This window comes from Rhineura floridana, chromosome 13, assembly GCF_030035675.1.
Source record: "Rhineura floridana isolate rRhiFlo1 chromosome 13, rRhiFlo1.hap2, whole genome shotgun sequence".
Lineage (NCBI taxonomy): Eukaryota > Metazoa > Chordata > Lepidosauria > Squamata > Rhineuridae > Rhineura > Rhineura floridana.
In genome coordinates this window covers 12,889,466-12,907,736 of record NC_084492.1, presented here as the reverse complement: position 1 = coordinate 12,907,736, position 18,271 = coordinate 12,889,466, and the positions used below count along the sequence as shown (strand labels likewise).

At 43.1% G+C, this 18,271-nt stretch overlaps 1 pseudogene; it reads right to left on the bottom strand.

The window, feature by feature from the left end:
• Positions 1 to 11,489: 11,489 nt before the first annotated feature.
• LOC133369434 (5S ribosomal RNA) lies at positions 11,490 to 11,608 on the bottom strand (annotated as a pseudogene).
• Between the last annotated feature and the right edge of the window lie 6,663 nt (positions 11,609 to 18,271).

Here is an 18,271-nt window from a genome sequence, read left to right as displayed (position 1 = left end):
GCTTGGAGAAAAATCAGATCAAATGATAAAGGAGTAGCAAGATCCCCGTTATATGGTGCAGAGGTGCTCAGTCCGCGGACACATCTTTGCACACCAGGAGGTCCAAGTTAGCCTGCAAAACCATTTCCCCCTGAACGACATCCACCTGTTCAGCTGATGTCATTGGGTTCAGTCCTGCCAGGTGCTACTTCACCAGCGTGCTCGCTGCAGCTGGCAGGATTAAACCCTCCACTCAACAGCTGGCAAACAGAGGGTTCAATCCTGCTGGGCACTGTCATCATGATGTCAGATAATTGACAGGTGGGGGGCCCAAAAGTCCTTATGGCTATATGCCACCTCCAGGATCAGGAGAAGCATGCCTCTGAATATCAGTTGCTGGGGAACAACAGCAGCTCTTGCTTGTGAGTTAAGTATCTTGTTGGCCACCCTGGGAAATAGGAGGCTGGACTAGATAGACCCTTGGCCTGATCCAGCAAGGTCCCTCTTATGTTCTTAAGTTAATTTTAATGGGTCTACTCTGAGTAGAAGTAGCATTGGATACAAACCACCGAGATGGAAGATGAAGCAGATAGCCAGGGCCACCCAAACGGACTGATTATAAGAAAGCAGTCAAGTGGGCTTGGGGGAATCAAGACTAAAGCTGATGGGGCAGCGCCCCATTTGCCCTTATGGACCAGCTTTCACTGGGCCATAGTAAAAGTAGCTGGGTTCATTTCGTTCCCACCAGTGAAAAAGCATTATAATGAGCAACATATGTGCATACTGCAATGCAAATAATATGCATTGAGATGGCTTTAGTTTAGGGGGATAACACCAGCAACTTCCAAACCTGCAGGAATACATGCATCAGATCATGCTTGTTGGCTGTCATACAGTTGAAAAGTACTTGCCTGAACTCATGGCCAAGGAGGACAGCCTGGACCCTTCCTCCACCCACGCCATGCAACTGCTGCAAGCGGCACTAAGATTTCAACAGCACTATCAGGAGACTCCCAGTAATTCATGCTGATTCCAACTAAATGTGCCAGCAACTCCTAACAACTTCAGTGACTCTGTCCTATCTATTTCTGATGTTATTCACGGCATAGGTGACTGTTCACTGTTTCTCAGGTTCCATTTGTGGGAACAGGTGACAATGCATACATCCAATCCAGCCCAGCAACATCTGCAGGGGTATAAGTTGTAATTGTTGCTTTTTAATAATGTTGCAATTGCTGTTTTTTTTAATAATGATATTTGTTATTTAATTTTTGTAAATTGTATTGCCTTCATTGATGTATTTTTAAGCTTGTTCCTAATTTTTTTTTTGTAAGCCGCCTTGAGGACCTTTGGCCAAAAGGCGGGGTAGAATTTTTAATAATAATAATAATAATAATAATAATAAGGCTTAAATGGAGGGACTGTGGCTCAGTGGCAGAGCACAAGCTTTTGGGTCAGTCTCTGGCATCTTCAGGTAAAGCTGGGGAAAAACTGCCTGACACCTTGGAGAACCACTGACAGCCACCATAGCCATTACTGAGCTAGTGATCTCTTTGAACAATCCATTTGCAGCCCAGTAGCCAAAGGAGTTTTCCTACCCACTCACCCCTGCGCACATAAGGAGGTGAAACTTAGAGAAGGGCTGTAGCTCAGTGGAACAGCACATGCTTTACATGCAGAAAATCCCAGCTGCAATCCCTGTTGTATCTCTAAGTAGGGCTTGGAAAGACTGGAGAGTTGCTGCCAGTCAGTGTTGACAATACTGAGCTAGAATGGACCAATCATCTGAATCGGCAGAAGGGAGCTTCTTATGACTTAACATCCCCACCTTTTCCTCTGCAGCATCAGCATCAGCTGTAATTGGGAACCAGTGGCTTGGGGGCAGGCTGTGCATCTGCTGCTGGCACATTATGGCAAGTACTGGAATCCTGTGAAGCATATATGATGAACGTACTCTTGCACAAGTGTCTGGCTGTGGTGGTCTGTGCGTTTTATGAGCTCAACTTATGAAATGAGGCTTAAAGGCAAGGCTGGCCCTACCATAGGGATGGGAGAGAAATCCGACTCTATTTGCATTTAAAAGCAAACCTATACCTAATTTGCACATTCCAAAATGATACATGAACTGAAACACAGTTATCCTTTGAAATCTGTCCTTCTCCGAATTATTCAATGCTGTTTTTTAGACTGGTAATGTGTACAAATGGTATGAGGCACCCTGAAGCGCTATGACACTCATGTGCGGGATATAAATATTTTAATAAATGATCAGGAGACTGGAAACAAAGCCCTGAGGAGAGACTAAAAGAACTGGGCATGTTTAGCCTGGAGAACAGAAGACTGAAGGGAGATATGATAGCACTCTTCAAGTACTTCAAATGTTTTCACCCAGAGGAGGGCCAGGATCTCTTCTCGATCATCCCAGAGTGCAGGACATGAGATGAATGGGCTCAAGTTATACAAAGCCAGATTTTGGCTGAACATCAGGAAATACTTCCTAATTGTTAGAGCAGTATGACAATCAAACCAATTACTGGGGGGGAGGGGGCTCCAATACTGGATTCCTTCAAGAGGCAGCTGGACAGCCATCTGTCAGGTATGCTTTAATTTGGATTCCTGCATTGGAGTACAATTCAGTGAAAAGCAAGCATCCAAATCAGCTCAGGATTTACAAGGCTCCTTCTGAGAGTTCAGAAACAGCCCATCCATTTGCAGAGAATTATCTCCCAGTGGTGCATGTGTGTTGATGGCACCATGCACACGCAGCTTCCTACATCGCCCCCTGGGAATTGTGGATCTGTGCTACATGCAATTCTAAATTTGTGGCAGATGCCACAATATTGGGGCTCAGTCATTTTCCCCAGTTTGCACAGCTCATAATTGTTTTGTAAATTAGACAAAGGGGATGTTGGGCATCCAAGGGCAGGAGGCCATTGAAAGGTTCAGCATCCATGACCCAGGTCTCTCTCTTGCAGTAGATGGGGGTAAATCACACATCCCCAAGACAGTTTGGCTCCTTATAATTTATTGGGAACGGGCAGTTACATCACTCCATACTTACCCAGTGAGGGCCCCTTCACCATCCCTGGGAGTTTAGGCTTAAGCCTCACCTCTCATCCTGTAGTGTTCTACCCCCTCAAGGTCTCTGGCAGCTCTTTCTCCCTCTCAGGCTGAAGACCCTCCTCAGCTTCAGTCAGGTCTTCTCATACATGAGTCTCTGAAGGTTCCCTATCAACAGCTGGGTCTCTCCCCAGCTGCTCCTCATTTGGCTTAGGCCTCATTTGGCTTAGAGATGTAATCCTCTCCTTTTTTGTTTCATTTTGAAGTGTGGTCATTAATGATCCAATTCCTCTGACATCTTTACATTTTTCCAATTTCCTCCCATTTTTTTTTGCTTTACAGAGAATTATCAATATTATAATCACTATTTATTCATGAGTCTTCACTGGTATTGATCTTTATTCTGAACTCTGTAATGATTGCCTGTTTACATTCCTTTTCAAATGCACTGCAGACTGATTAAGGCAGATAATCAAGTCAGTGTCTTCCCCCTGCTGCTCACAATCAACACCTCATTCCACCCCGCTGCTTTCTGTCTGTCAGTTACAATCAACACCTCACAGACATCAGTGAAAGGGAATACATATTTGAAGAACTCACATAGAAAGTAGATCGATAAAAATATCACTCATACTATGGATGATTTCAAAGTGAATTTTTTTAAAAGAAGAAGAAGAATGAATCAGAAACCAGGTGCAGAGAATTGCTGCTTCAACATTCTCTCCACAAAGATAGAGAATATCAAAAATAATAATTAATCCAATAGCAACTACAATTACTGCAGAAATGGACTCCATCACTAATTTGGTTTGTCTAGCTCTTCTCTCTCAGCCAGTTCAGTTGACCTGGTCCTGTATCCACACTGGACTGAAGCCAAAGGGGCAGTGGGGTGGCCCCTGGTGGCCCTTCACAGAGGTCAAGGGTTCTCCCCCTGCTGTGCTAGCTTTCTTTACAGGGACTTTTTATTTTGTACCTGAACAATACAAACTATGATTTACTCCCACCCACCCACAGCCTGAAGTGGTCCAGGGCATTCTTACCACCTCAGAACTCTACAAGATAGAAAATCAATGCAACTGTGAAAGAAAGCGAGTAGAAGAAAGCAAGCCCACAGACTTTTGAGACATGGGTTTTCCCAGCTTACAGAGAGCTAATATTTCAGTTCCTTGATTTAAAATTATAAGCTCCCACACACACACCTGCTCACAAAACCATGCTGATGGGCCTGGCTGGCAAAGGATCAGATGCCTAAAATAGTGAAGTGTTGCGAACAGATTTGGTTTACGGTGATTTGCAGTGACCGAAAAGCTATTAGCTAAGGATTCAAATTGCAACAGTTAAGAAACTGTAACGAGAGCCAAAGCATTCTGCTAAGCTAGGGAGCTGATCAGTCTTACCAGCACTCTACTTAAATTTAATAGCTACCCTTTTCGGGGCATATCACTGTTCAAATTAGGCCTGACAAGTCAGTATGCAGCATTCATTATTATTATTTTTGGTTTGTTTTTGAGTTAGTGATCCTCAGAGTAGAACCATTGAAATCAATGGGCTAGCAGTTTGGTAGAATATCTGCTTTGTATGCAGAAGGTTCCAGGTTCAAAACTTGGCATCTCCAAGTAGTGTGGGAGACATCCCTACCAGAAATCCTGGAGAGCCACTGCTAGTCAGTGTAGATAACACTGAGATGCGTTGACCAATGGTCTGACTCAGTATATGGCAGCTTCCTATCCTTTGGGGAAATGCCATAATTCATAGATCTCTCTTTTTTTAGAGTGCACAGCCGTTTTATTAAAACTTCCATTAGTATTATCATATCCTCCTTGTAATTCCAAAGTTCTCAGCATAGACAGGTATGCATTGTTCTCCAGATCTATCCAGGGAGAGGGCAGTGGCTCAGTGGCAGAGCATCTGCTTTGCATGCAGAAGGTCCCAGGTTCAGTCCCCAACATCTCCAGATAGGGCTAGGAGAGGACTTCTGTCTGAAACCCTGAAGAGCTGCTGCCAGTCAGTGTAGACAATACTGAGCTAGATGGACCAATGGTCTGACTCGGTGTAAGGCAACTTCTTATGTTCCTATCTCCATGGGATGTTTGGCCCAGCAACAACACTTTTTGCCTCTGGCTCCCACCCAGCTGATGGCTTGCTCCCTTTGGGGCTCTGATCCTGCTACAGCCACTTGAGGCACTGGTGCTCAGCAAACCCTGCGGCTGAAAATAACGGAATTGACAGTGGAAGTTGGGCAGACGTGCTTTTCTGCTGTAACAATCACTGGAGCACACACCCCTTGAAAACAACTTCCTTGCAACTTCTCTTTTGTCCACGTGATGTTCAAGAACATGGTGAAAGTGAGTAAGCAAACCTCACCTGGAAAGGTGGCATGTAAAGATTCCTTTGTTTTTATCCAAGCAGGCCATCCACAGCCCTCTCAGAAGAATCCTAACGGGGTGCAAAGAGCAGTTGAAAAAGGGACTCTCAAAGCCAAAACCGGTTATAAATATAAGTGTTGACAACATGGGCGACAAACTTAGAAGGAAACCATATCTAAAGAGGCATGACATTTAGATCTGTATCATAGGCTTCCAAATGCCCAGGCTGTGAACAGAACTGCCTGGGGAATCTTTAGATCTACTTTGCAACCTTAAAACGGGTCACGCGGCTCATGCTTGCAAAGTGTGAAATGATACAGACATTTGCTGTCAGAGGAGAGGCCTGTAGGACTGACAGGAGGGTGAACCTGTTCAACTAATCAACACCAAAAGACTCTCAAGCATCTCACTGCAAAAGTAAGTAATCTGTGTTTCATAGGAATAAGGAAGAAATTAGATTCAATTTACAGGTTTACTGCCTATAATTTGATTTTATTTGCACTTTAATGAGAAATTATTTTATTTGCACTTTAATGAGAAACTACCTAATTCACACTTCTCAAACCAATACGCGGACTGAAGCATAATGATCTTTTGCATTTTGCGATGGAGATCTCCAGCCAAACACTGTGCACAGAACTGCATATGTTAGGTAAGTGTGGGTAAAAATGCACATATTTGTGAAAATAACATACAAAAATGTGTACATTAGTTACAACTGCATACAAAAAAGTATGTTTATTAGCAGAGCTTGGAAACGTTACTTTTTTTGAACTACAACTCCCATCAGCCCAATCCAGGGGCCATACTGGCTGGGGCTGATGGGAGTTGTAGTTCAAAAAAGTAACTTTTCCAAGCTCTGTTTATTAGAATAAATTTGCACTTAAAAGCTGACAAGTTTTCACAAGCAATTTTTTTTAAAAAATGCAGATTGCTGCAGAAATGTGGAGAGCTGAATTTAACATTGGAAAAAATGAGAAATGGAATGAAGCCAACACTTCCTGGCAGATTTACCTATCCCTGGGCCGAGGTCTTGACACACTTCTCTTTCCATCATCCAGCCAGGCACGTGAGAGGGATTATCACCTTCAAGGGCAAATTCCAACCACTTGAGGAGAGCAAGGAACAGGGCCAGTGAGTCAAGCTGACCAGCTGAGGACTGACAAGGATCCCCACTTGCAAAGTTATGATCTGGAGCTCCCTTTAAGCTCCCAATGGTTCTTTTGTAACCATGTAAATACATGCCCCGATCTCTATGTATGGGTGTGAAAGTCGGACAGTGAAAAAAAGCGGATAAGAGAAAAATCAACTCATTTGAAATGTGGTGTTGGAGGAGAGCTGTGCTCATACCATGGACTGCAAAAAAGACAAATAGTTGGGTGTTAGAACAAATTAAACCAGAACTGTCACTAGAAGCCAAAATGATGTAATTGAGGTTATCATACTTTGGACACATCATGAGAAGACATGATTCACTAGAAAAGACAATAATGCCGGGAAAAACAGAAGGGAGTAGAAAAAGAGGAAGGCCAAACAAGAGATGGATTGATTCCATGAAGGAAGCCACAGACCTGAACTTACAAGATCTGAACAGGGTGGTTCACAGCAGATGCTCTTCGAGGTCGCTGATTCATAGGGTCACCATAAATCGTAATCGACTTGAAGGCACGTAACAACAACAAATACATGTCCCACACTTGAAGTCACATATGATATCTGGTGTGGGAACAGGTGGGCTTGGTTTGTGAGAAATGACTGTGCAGGCCAAAGTGGGACCCATGCTGGGCCTAACTGGAGTTTTCCCACTCCTTATGTACTGGGATTTTGAGGAAGCACTGGCATCCAGGAAGGCTGCAGTTTGCAGACGATTTGTAGACCTGGCTCTTCAGGCAGGCTTTTGGGGTGGGTTAGGTTTTATTATTATTGCTGAGATTTTTAATGTTTTAATGTATTTTTATGTTTTTATTTTGTACGTCGCCCAGAGTGGCTGGACAGCCAGCCAGATGGGCAACTAATAAATTTAATAAATAAATAAATAAAATAAATAGAATAACGGACACTCCAAAGTACTCCGTGGCCTCCTTGAAAGTAAGTTAAGCACAACAGCAAAACCCAAACCCTCCATCCCCCCCCCCCGAATTTCTCTGTGTTTTTATCTCTTTGATACTGAGGACAGAAGGAAGCTCCGTCCTTCGCTAGGTAGCAAACCATGTGGGCACACAGTCTCCTCGTGCAGTTTGGCTCTGAAAGTTTGAAAGCTCTCTTCCAGTATATTAATGGTCCAACAGACAAGCATATCTTCTCACTTCAATAAAAATAACTTGATAAAATAAATAGGAGCTATCATTATGCAGAGGTGCGCATCACGCCTTTCTTCCAAATGTCTCAGAATGCCTGTCAGTTTCTGTCGCTTTCTTGTTCATCCAACCTTAAATTCAGTTATTCAGGTTTCTGCAGCAGTTTGCTATTTTTTTTTAATTAAAAATTTAAATTTGTTTTTTTAAAACATCATCATGAAAATTCTTCAGCATTTTAGTGTGAATTTCTCCTCATAAACTCGTTTTTGTAGGCAGCTTCGACACATGTACGCATTTGTGTAAGCAATTTCTCCTAATATAATTTTTTTCACTTTTTTTAAAAAAAAATCAGTACGTATTGTAAGATTCTTACATAAATCGCTTTGTGAGGTCTGCCTGAAAAAGAGTATATAAATGCCTTAAATAAATACATAATAAATAATGTATTCATTTTATACATACCTTCTGCTAATATATGCATTTCTGTAAACATTGTTTGGAGAACTACATTGCAAAATTCAAATAAGTGTGAATTTTGAAGGACTGCGTTTCAGTTTTCATATTATTTTGAAAAGTGGGAATTTGATGCATCTGGATTTAAATGCAAACTGAATCAAATTTCTCCCCCACCTCTACTGAGAGTGGTGTAGATGGCTCATCGTGTTTTATCTTTCTACCACCCCAAGAGGCGGGTCCATCCCCAGATTGCCCTGGGCCCATGTCGCCATGCTTCCGAAACCTCCTCCCCATGCAGGCAGTGCAGGCTTAAATAGGCCCATCTACCCCACCTACCTACTGCATTGCTGTGTCTACATGCTAGCATGCTGCAGACACATGCCTACCATCAGCCAAGATGGCAGCAGGGACATAAACCCCTTAGGGACGCAGTAGGTAGGTGGGGCAGATGGGCCTATTTAAGCCCACACCACTTGCATGGGGGGTGTTTCCTGCAAGGATGGAGCTCACACCCCATGATCCACAGCAGTGTCAGGTTGCTGGGCCCCGTGACCCTGTGCTGCCATGGATCACAAAGTGGGAGCTTCACCCTCCCAGCCTAAGGAGGGACACCCCCCCCAAGAGCCCTTCTGAGCTGCAGGGGCCCTCAGCCAGTGCCCAACCTGGCTGGCCACTGGTGCCGGGCCTGCCGAGAAGTGCCTGAGGCTGCTATATGTTTGCTTGCTAACAGCTACCTTGAAAGAGCCATGGTTGAGGCCAGATTTAAATCCTAGTCTTCCTGAGCCAACTGCAACATTCTGCCTACACTAACCAGCTCTTATGTGGCATTTTGTACAAAAAATGTGTTGATTGTATGGTGAAATATTTTAAAGTCTGATAGAAGAAAAGCATTCATGCTTACTCTTCACTTAAAAGGCAAATATTTAGTGAGTTTCCTTTATAGAATACATAATCTTTTCAACTAGCTTGTACTTTAGAGAAGGGAATCTTTAAACCAAATTGAACTGAGCTACAGTGTTACTATAGCGGTGTCCCCTCATCCTGAATCCCTTTGAACATCCATCGATCCTTGCCAGACTCTCATTGGTGGGATTAATTAATTTATGAACTTGTCATTACAAGCCATTGATTAAGATGTCTTCCCTTAAAGATTTAATTATGCTCAAAGATAAAAGATTTGCTAATTATTGTCTTTTATCTAATTGAAGCTTTGTATTACAAATAAAGTTCAAAGGTTTAAGACAGTTGCCCTTTCAACCACTTGGGCAAAAAATGAGAATTTAATTAGAGAAGAAGCCATGTTCACTCTGGTCCCTTCAAATAGAAACCAGGAGCCATTCTTGTAATAGAATTGATGACAACTCAATATGAGAAGACCCTGAAAAATCTTTTAACCTTTGTTGTCTTTCAGATGTTTTACAGCACCTAGTTGACTCCAGATCTATCAAAGAACAGAATAGCAAGGATCAAATAAAGCAAGCTGCTCATTGTAGCAAAAGGCTAGTCATACTTCCAGCAGGGTCTCTCCAATTTACTGCTTTCTATTTATTTTTACTTTCATTTTTTTCTTTCTTTATGGCTTTCAAATGTACATTCATAACTACTTTTAATTGTATTTTTCATACTGTTGTCAAATATGTATTATGTTGTAGAGTTTACCTGAGCTAAGTAGATAACCACTTGAATCATTACGTTCTTGTATTTCCCCATTTGTGGAATGCCCTCCCTGGTGAGGTGTGCCTGTCTCCTTCATTGTTCACTTTTAGAAGGAATTTGAAAACATTTCTATTTACCCAAGCGTTTGACCGCTGATAGATACTGTACCTGGTAACCTTGAAATTATCAGCTGTGAGAGAATGGGTTGCATTCAACTAAATTCTTTTCACTCACTGAAATTAATGAACCTAAGTTAGTCATGTTGATTAACTTTAATGGTTCTACTCTGAGTAGGACTAGCACTGAATAACTACCCTATGTTGTGGTTTTTTAGATGTTAATTGTTTTAGGTTTTTAACTCTTGTAAATATGTATTTTTAAAAAATAAATGTATTTTTTTATAACTGATATGTTTGCCACCCTGGGCTCTTTGGGGAGGAACAGCAGGATATAAATTTAATAATTAAAAAATAATATTTCATAGGGTCAAGGAATTTGTTGCTGGGTTAACATTGTGACTAATTGCACACTGCTGCTTATTATTTAGTGTTTATTATGTATTGCTTATTATTATGAATTGTATTTATTTATCACTTATTTTTTCATATTTTATGGATATTACATCATGTACAGTATGTACAAAAATGTGTGCATTAGTCAAGACTCTTCAAAAATGTGTTTATTAGGAGAAATTCACACTAAAATGCTGGAGAATTTTCATGAGGATCTTTTTTTAAAATAATCTCAAAATTGCAGAAATGTGGAGAACTGAATTTAAGTTTGGAAAAATGAGGAAGTGAGAGAACCGAAATGGACACATTTTTCCATCCCCACCTGGTGCAGCAAACAAACACACTGAAACACTCTAAAACATCTTTAAAACATATTAAAACAAAGCCTCTAGTCCATCTTGTTCAGTACTGTCAACAGTGACCGGCAGCAGCTCTCCTGGGTTTCAGGCAGGGGCCTCTCCCAACCCTACCTTGAGAGATGCCAGAGATGGAACCTGAGGTTTCCTTAAGAATTAACTTTTTATTACATTTTCTCCACAAATAATATTACTTCTTAAATATTCAAAACGCCCCCCCGCCACTGATGAACTTACATTTTTCATCAAGTACAGCCGTCACAATTCAGATGCAGAGCCAAGACTACAAAAATGAACATCCAATCTCTAAAACCCTGAAATAATAGTTTAAGTTTTGAGTAAAGTTCTTATATACTATATACAACCATGGATAAGAAAGAAAGAAAGAAAGAAAGAAAGAAAGAAAGAAAGAAAGAAAGAAAGAAAGAAAGAAAGAAAGAAAGAAAGAAAGAAAGAAAGAAAGAAAGAAAATCGTTCAGAGATGGGCTAGAGCTGTTGGTGGAGTTTGACCACTATCCATTATATTAACATATTCTATCAATCTTCACCACACAGAAATCATTTTGAGTTAATTTTTCCAAAAAGGCTAACTGCCATACTCTTCAATACCATTCCTCTATATTAGCCCCTTGAATTTTTTCCAGTATGGTACAACTACTGATCTTACTGCCAACAATTTGTTGTTGTTGTTATATGCTTTCAAGTCAATTCCAACTTATGGCGACCCTATGAATCTTTTTTTGGATATATTCATTGGGTTTTCCTGGTAAGAGGTATTCAGAGGGGGTTTACCATTGCCTTCCTCTAAGCCTACGGCAGCTGGTATTGCCAGGCGGTCTCCCATCCAAGTACTAACCAGACCTGACCCTGCTTAGCTTCTGAGTTCAGTTGAGATCGGGATTGTTTGGGATAGTACGGCCGTAGGCACTGCCAACAATAGGCAAATTAATTCCTTTTGATCCAGATCTGCGTCCAAACCTTTGACTTCCTGCATGCCGAGTAGATGCTCTACCACTCAGCTGCAGCCATGAGTTCATAGCAATTGAGGATCCTTTTCTCAATTGGAACCTAGGAAGCTGCCTCGTGCTGAGTCGGACCATTAGTCCATCTAGCTCAGTATTGTCTACTGTGGCAGCAGTTCTCCAGGCAGGAGTCTAGCCCAGCCCTATCTAGAGATGCTGGATACTGAACTTTGGACCTTCAGCATGCCAAGCAGACTACCACAGAGCTACAGCCCTTCCTCAAGCTAAGTAAGCCGCAGTAACAGGGTATGCATCAGCAATGCGGAACCTGTGGCTGTCCAGATTTTGTTGGAGCTCCTCCCATCATCACTGACCATAGGCTGGGGCTGATGAGAGCTGGAATCCAGCAGCCTCAGGAGGGTCACAGGTTTCCCATCCCTGCTAAAAATAGCCTCATTCACCAAAAAAAAAAAAGCATTGTAAGGAAGATACAATCTACTTACATACAAGCTCTTTGTCGTTCAGTACATTATGCACTGCCCCTGGGTTCCTAGCGGTGGTGGCTGGTGGCTCCATATCAGTGGTGTTGTGGAATCCCTCTGGGTTTAGTCCAACCTTTCAAGGAACTGCCCAAGGTGCTGAACCAGCCGCCATCGGTTCCTAGATATGAGGCCACGTCCCATGTTCCTAGTCCTTCAGCTTCAGTTCAGTCTGCAGCTCTCCGTCACTGTGTTCTACAAGGTTTCAGACAGGAGGCTTTCCCAGTCCAGAAATAAGAGGGGACTAGAGCTGGGACCTTTTGTGTCCAAATCATGTGCTCTAACACTAATCAGTTTTAAGGGAATTTAAACTGATATGCTAAGACCCAGGCGCTGCAGTTGAACCTTGTGGCTGGCAAGGGTTGGAACCAAACAGCAGGAACCAAAGGGCAGGAACAAAAGGGCTTTCATCCTGTGGCTCCTATGAGATGCATGAGATGGTGGCCAACAGGATACCAATGCAGCAGGGGAGCTCACTGGCGAAGAAGGAGAGTGTAGCCGCTGCTGCTTGCAACACAAATGGAACACAGCAGATTTTTAAAATTTTAGTGGACCTTCCCCAAGTGGTTTATAGTTACACACATTCCAACCTGAGCTTAAGATGGAGAGGTTCAAAGCCATAGCAGTCCAATAAATCTTGTTTCTCCAGGAGGCATCCTAAAGCCATGGTGCAGGGAGCCGGCCTATCCGCCTGTCTCCAGACCCCAGCCTTTCTTCTCACTAAACTAAAAACATAAGCCTTTCTTTTGGCCCCCAGGGGGGCTCTCCTGAAGAATGTCAATAACAATAGGATCTCCCTGACCCATTCGCCAGTTAATGGGCACTTGACAGACTCATTAGCCCACCTGGCTGCAGAGCCCACTTCCAGGTACAGGATTCCAAATCAGAGGCCGGAAAGGGAACTCATAGAAATCATCTATCTCAACCCCAAACCCATAACACTACCCCCTTCTCTGACAAAGGTCTGTCCCACACCTGCAAACATCATCAAAAGCATAGTCATAGTACAGTCACATTTCCACACAACACAAGTACAAAAACAACCCATTCCTTTACAGCAAGTTTTCAATCAATTCCTCTCTCTCTAGGCTTCCTCTTCTTCCTTGGAGCTCCCAGTCACAGTTCTGCATCCAAACCGCTTACCCAGTCCTCATACTTGGCAGTGCCCAAGACAGTGAGTTCCTGAAATGTTTAAGCCAGGTTACACTCTCAGTATTGGAGCTCCTTTGTCATGTCTTGTGCCACTGTAGCACAGCAGCCCTCAAACACATTTCCCCCTTGCTCCCCCAAACCAGCTGCACACACACAAACTCTAACAGACATAGTATAGTAAATCTTAAACATTAAAACCTTACTGCAAAAACCTATTCCTAAAAATTCATTAAACAGCTCACATCCTCACAAGTATGCAGAAAGCACAACTCAAAAGCATTTCAAAAGGCAATACTAAAACCATCAGGAAGAATTCCTACAGCAAACCAGTACACAGTCCCATAAGAACAATCCCCACCCCCAAACCATGCAGTTGCCCACATGGCTCTTTGTCTTGGGGCTTCATGGAGTTCCCAGTCCAAGGTGATCCCTGCTGCTGCATGCAGGGTCTTGGGACACATGCATCTCCAGGAACACATTTGTTTTCTCATTGGCACATGGCAGATTGTATCCATCTTTCTTCCACTCGCTGCCCTGGGAAAGGTCTTTATGCCAGTCCACCTCATCGCCTGCCTAAACTCCAAATCAAAGTCCAGCCACAAGTCTTTATCTGGGGGCATCTTCTTCAGGACTAGCTGGCCTAGCCCACTCAGGTTGGCAGAAAGAAATCTTCCTCTTTGCTCTCCCTCATCATCTCCGGTGTAAATCATGGGCCCAAAACACAGGCAGGTAAGCCTCCCAGTGTCTCTTGCTCTCCAAACTCATAGGACCCTGAATGCTTCTCACTGCTGGAGCGTACTCAGGGGCTGCACCCATCATTGGAGATGGATCCCACCCTATAAGACCATTGTGGGGCACCCAAGGGGCAAACTTACTTGGTGATTTTATCTCACCCATATCTCTGGGCCCTGGGAGCTTCTCTTGGACTTGCACTCCCACCTCAGGCTTCTCCTCCTGCACTTTTTCTTGCACAGCCATTTCTCCAGGTGTGGGCAGCTCCTCCCACACACACGCCTTCAACTTTTCCTCCTGCACTTTCTCCTGCACAGCTGGCAAACATGGGGTGAATAAACCCATCAACAGCTGCTCTCCTCCAGCCTGTAGTTCACCCTTCTCCAAGGCCCTTTCTCCCTCCTGCATTACTTCTTCAACAGCAGGCACACATGGAGCGGAGAAATCTATGAGCAGCATCTCTTCTCCAGACTGTATTCCACTTTCCTCCAAGGCACCTTCTTCACTTTCCAGCCTGTCCTCCTTCAATTCTTGGAGCTTTACTTGCAGCTTTCTGGTGTCTCCCCCACTGGCAGGCTGCTGGACAATCAAGGCCTCTTCTTCATCCACCACTGACTGCAACTCCTCACAGTCCAAGCCCTTCAGCTGCCCATCCATTTCCTGGAACTCTTTAGCCACTTCTGTCTGGGTGCTGGGCTTCTGGGTCATTCTCAACCCCTTGCAGTGGCTGATCAGGCATGGCACTCACTTCCTCACATGGGGCCTCCCTTTTCTCTCCAAAGAGGCTTTCCATTCTCTCTTCAAATTGTTGCTGGTCGTCCTGGTGCTCTTGTTGCCTTTGCTGTTGGTCCTCCTGGTGCCACAATTTCATCTGCTCTAGGAGTGCTTCTAGTTCTCCCTCCATTTTGACTCAGGGACTCCTTGCTCCCAATTCTTCTTCTAGGAAACTCAATCCACCAGTGTTGCATGCCACCCCAATCTCCAAGTGGTGAAAGACCTCCAGGATTCCCTGTGCTTGCTCAGGGTTTGGTTTCCTTGGAAAGAAGGTCAGCAGAGACTGTAGTGTCTTTTAGGAAATATGGTTTTTATTTGCACACGTCCCAACCTGAGCTTAAGATGCGGGAAGGGGGGTTCAAAGCTTTAGCAGTCCAAGAGAACTTGCTTTTCCATCAGGCTTACAGGAGGCATCCTAAAGCCATCATCATTCAGGGAGCCAGCCTCTCTGCGTATCTCCAGTTCCCAGCCTTTGAGAATCTGAGATTCTGAGTCTGAGAATCCACTAAAAATACAAGTCTCTCTTTTGGTCCCTGGAGGAGAGGGGCTCTCCTGAAGGGTTTCAATAACAAAAGGATCTCCCTGTCCCATTCACCAGTTAATGGGCACTTGATAGACCTATTCACCCACCTAGCCACTCTATTAGACTAACAGAGGAGACTCATCTGACCAGCGGAGCAGGTTTCTCAGCTGCAGAGCCCACCTCCAGGTGCAGAGTTCCAAATCAGAGGCTGGAAAGGGAAATCATCTATCTCAACTCCAAACCCATAACAATACAATGCAAGACAACCAACAGTGTTTCTTGAATTCCTGATTTGCATTATTAGATGTGAGAAAGCTCTTTTTGTAATATTCATGTGTCTTTTTAGAGATATAGTGTCAATATGTTATATTTTATTTCTGGATTTTGCTAGAATTTTGTTTTGTATGTGATTTGCTTTTGCTTTAACTTTACTTACCTTCATTGTTTAGAGATTTATTGCTCAATTATGCTACTTAAAACGTGGATTCTTGTTCTTATTGTTAGCAGCTGCATGGAATGTGGGATTGATATTGATTTTTGTTGAAATGTAAACCACTTTGAGATTTCTCGAAACATAAAGCAATATACAAGTTAAATAAATGAATAAATAATACTGCCACTGTAATCTGTGATATGCACACACTCATGTTTGGTTCCACAGCCTTCTCCAAAGAGGTTTGCAAGTTTTTGAGGCACCACAAAAAGAAAAGAAAAGAAAAACTCTGCTAACCTGTTTGACCATGTCAACTTTGATAAAGGCTCTACCACACCATCTCCAACTCTCTTAGACCCACTGCTTGCCTTCAGACTCCTGTGGCTCACCTAGAACATGGAGAGCTGCACTTCAACACAACTGAGGAAAGGAGGCAGTATTTGCTAGATAAATATGTTTGAGACAGTGTATGAAGATGTTCAGGCACTGGAGTAGCACGACCTCCAGCATTTGACAGATGAAACAGGGCATAGTTCTGTCTCACCAAGTGAGCAAACAGCTCACAGCAGTGCAGCAACTGACTGGAGTGAACCAATTTTAAAGGAGTGGGTGGTGTTCCCACCCCAGAGAATTCCTTCAAAAGTTCATTTCAAAAGATGACTTCTGGCAAACTCACAAAAAGCTAATTTTAAGTAGCAAAAAATAATCTGCATCTCTCCCCCTCCCATCACACAAGACGCTGGTTTGGTTCCCAGTAGCAATATTTTGGTACAGTTCCCTTTCGTTTCAATGGGCTTCTGCGAAAGAATCTCCTGGGCAATTGTTTCCATGGACCATTTAGCACTTTAGTGTTCCCAGTGCTGCACGTGCATTCCCTCAGTAGCCTTTACAACAGCTCTGTGAGGCTCAACGGTATTATTGCCTCCACATTGCAGATGTGGGCCTAAGGCAGAGAAAAATGGTGGCTGTTTATGGCGAAAGGTGAGTTTATGGAGGCCAATATTAAGCTAGATCGTTCTGGTGCACAGCTAGGGATGGGGGAGAAATTCAATTAAATTCACATTTAAAGGGGAACCTACCAATGAGCACTTTCCAAAACAATACGCAAAATGGAACACAACCACCCTTCACAATTTACACTTCTTCAGACTTCGCAATGCAATGCAATTCAATTCTCCAGCCAAGTAATGTGACCTGATCTGTTTAATCAGGACAGGAGGTCAGCATCCCAGAGTGGGACTGATTCCCTCGTCCCTTTCCAGCCCAGCTGTTTTCCAGTGGTCCCTTCTGAGTGGCCTGACTCCCACGTAAATCCATGGGTCCTACAGCCTCAACTAGTGATGGTGATAAATCTGGAACTTGAGTACAAAAATGCATATGCATGAGTTGTGTGCATACAAAGGTACACATTAGTGAAAAAAAGCACACAAACATGCATTATTTTCACTAGTAGACAAAAACCCCTTGTGGTTTAAGAACGTACCTATCGCCAACAGATATTTCTGTCAAGCTTTAAAAAGCAGGGCAGCTATAGTGAGTGCACTCGGGGAGCAGGAGACCTGACCTCCTCTCTGAGATATTGTACTGCCCTACAAATTTTTCAAAATGCAAATACAATTTGGGTTGGTCTTTCACAGTCCAATTCACTTCCTGGGTCGCTTGGAAGGATTTGGTAACATGTGCCATGGCAATATCATGACTTTGGGGGCCATTTCATGAACAGACAAATCAAACAGAAGCAACAGAAGTAGACCAGGTTATTTGCACTGCACACATTCAATAAATTCCTGGGATGGATTGTTGAGGACACTACTACATCTCAATTTTACTGACTGGGCAGATGCTGACTCCCCCCAAAAATAGATGTTCCATTTTCTTTTGGGTAAAGGCTGTAGCCCAGTGGTAGACCATCTACCTTGCATACAGAAGGTCCCAGGCTCAATGCTCTGCACCTCCGGGCAGGGCTGGGAGTGACTTCCTGTCTGAAACCCTGGAGAGCCGCTGCCAGTCCCTGTAAACAAAACTGATCTAGATGGACCAGTGAGTCTGACTCAGTATAAGGCAGCTTCCTATGTTCCTGTGTTGTTCTGAAGCAGCCCATATGAAAGCAATGAGATTCCTCTGCACGGAAGTTATTCGAGTCCATACACTTCTTATGGAACTGTATAACATGCATGTTTTGAAACCTGTTTCACCAGGGAATATGCCTATTTCCAAATGATATATATTTACTGTCATTCTAGACTAGCTCCCATTTTTCTTTGAGACCCATGTGTCTATGTGCAAGGCCTAACCATGTCCATTAAATATAAAATGCTTGTTCTGAAATTATAAAACATTCAGAGTAGGTTTTTGGTCATAATAAATGCTCACTCTACTACTTAATGAAATTGCTTGACATTTATGGGTATAATTAAAATAAGTATAATCAATCAATCAATTCCTATACAATCCGTTCAAACTGTACTCTTGAA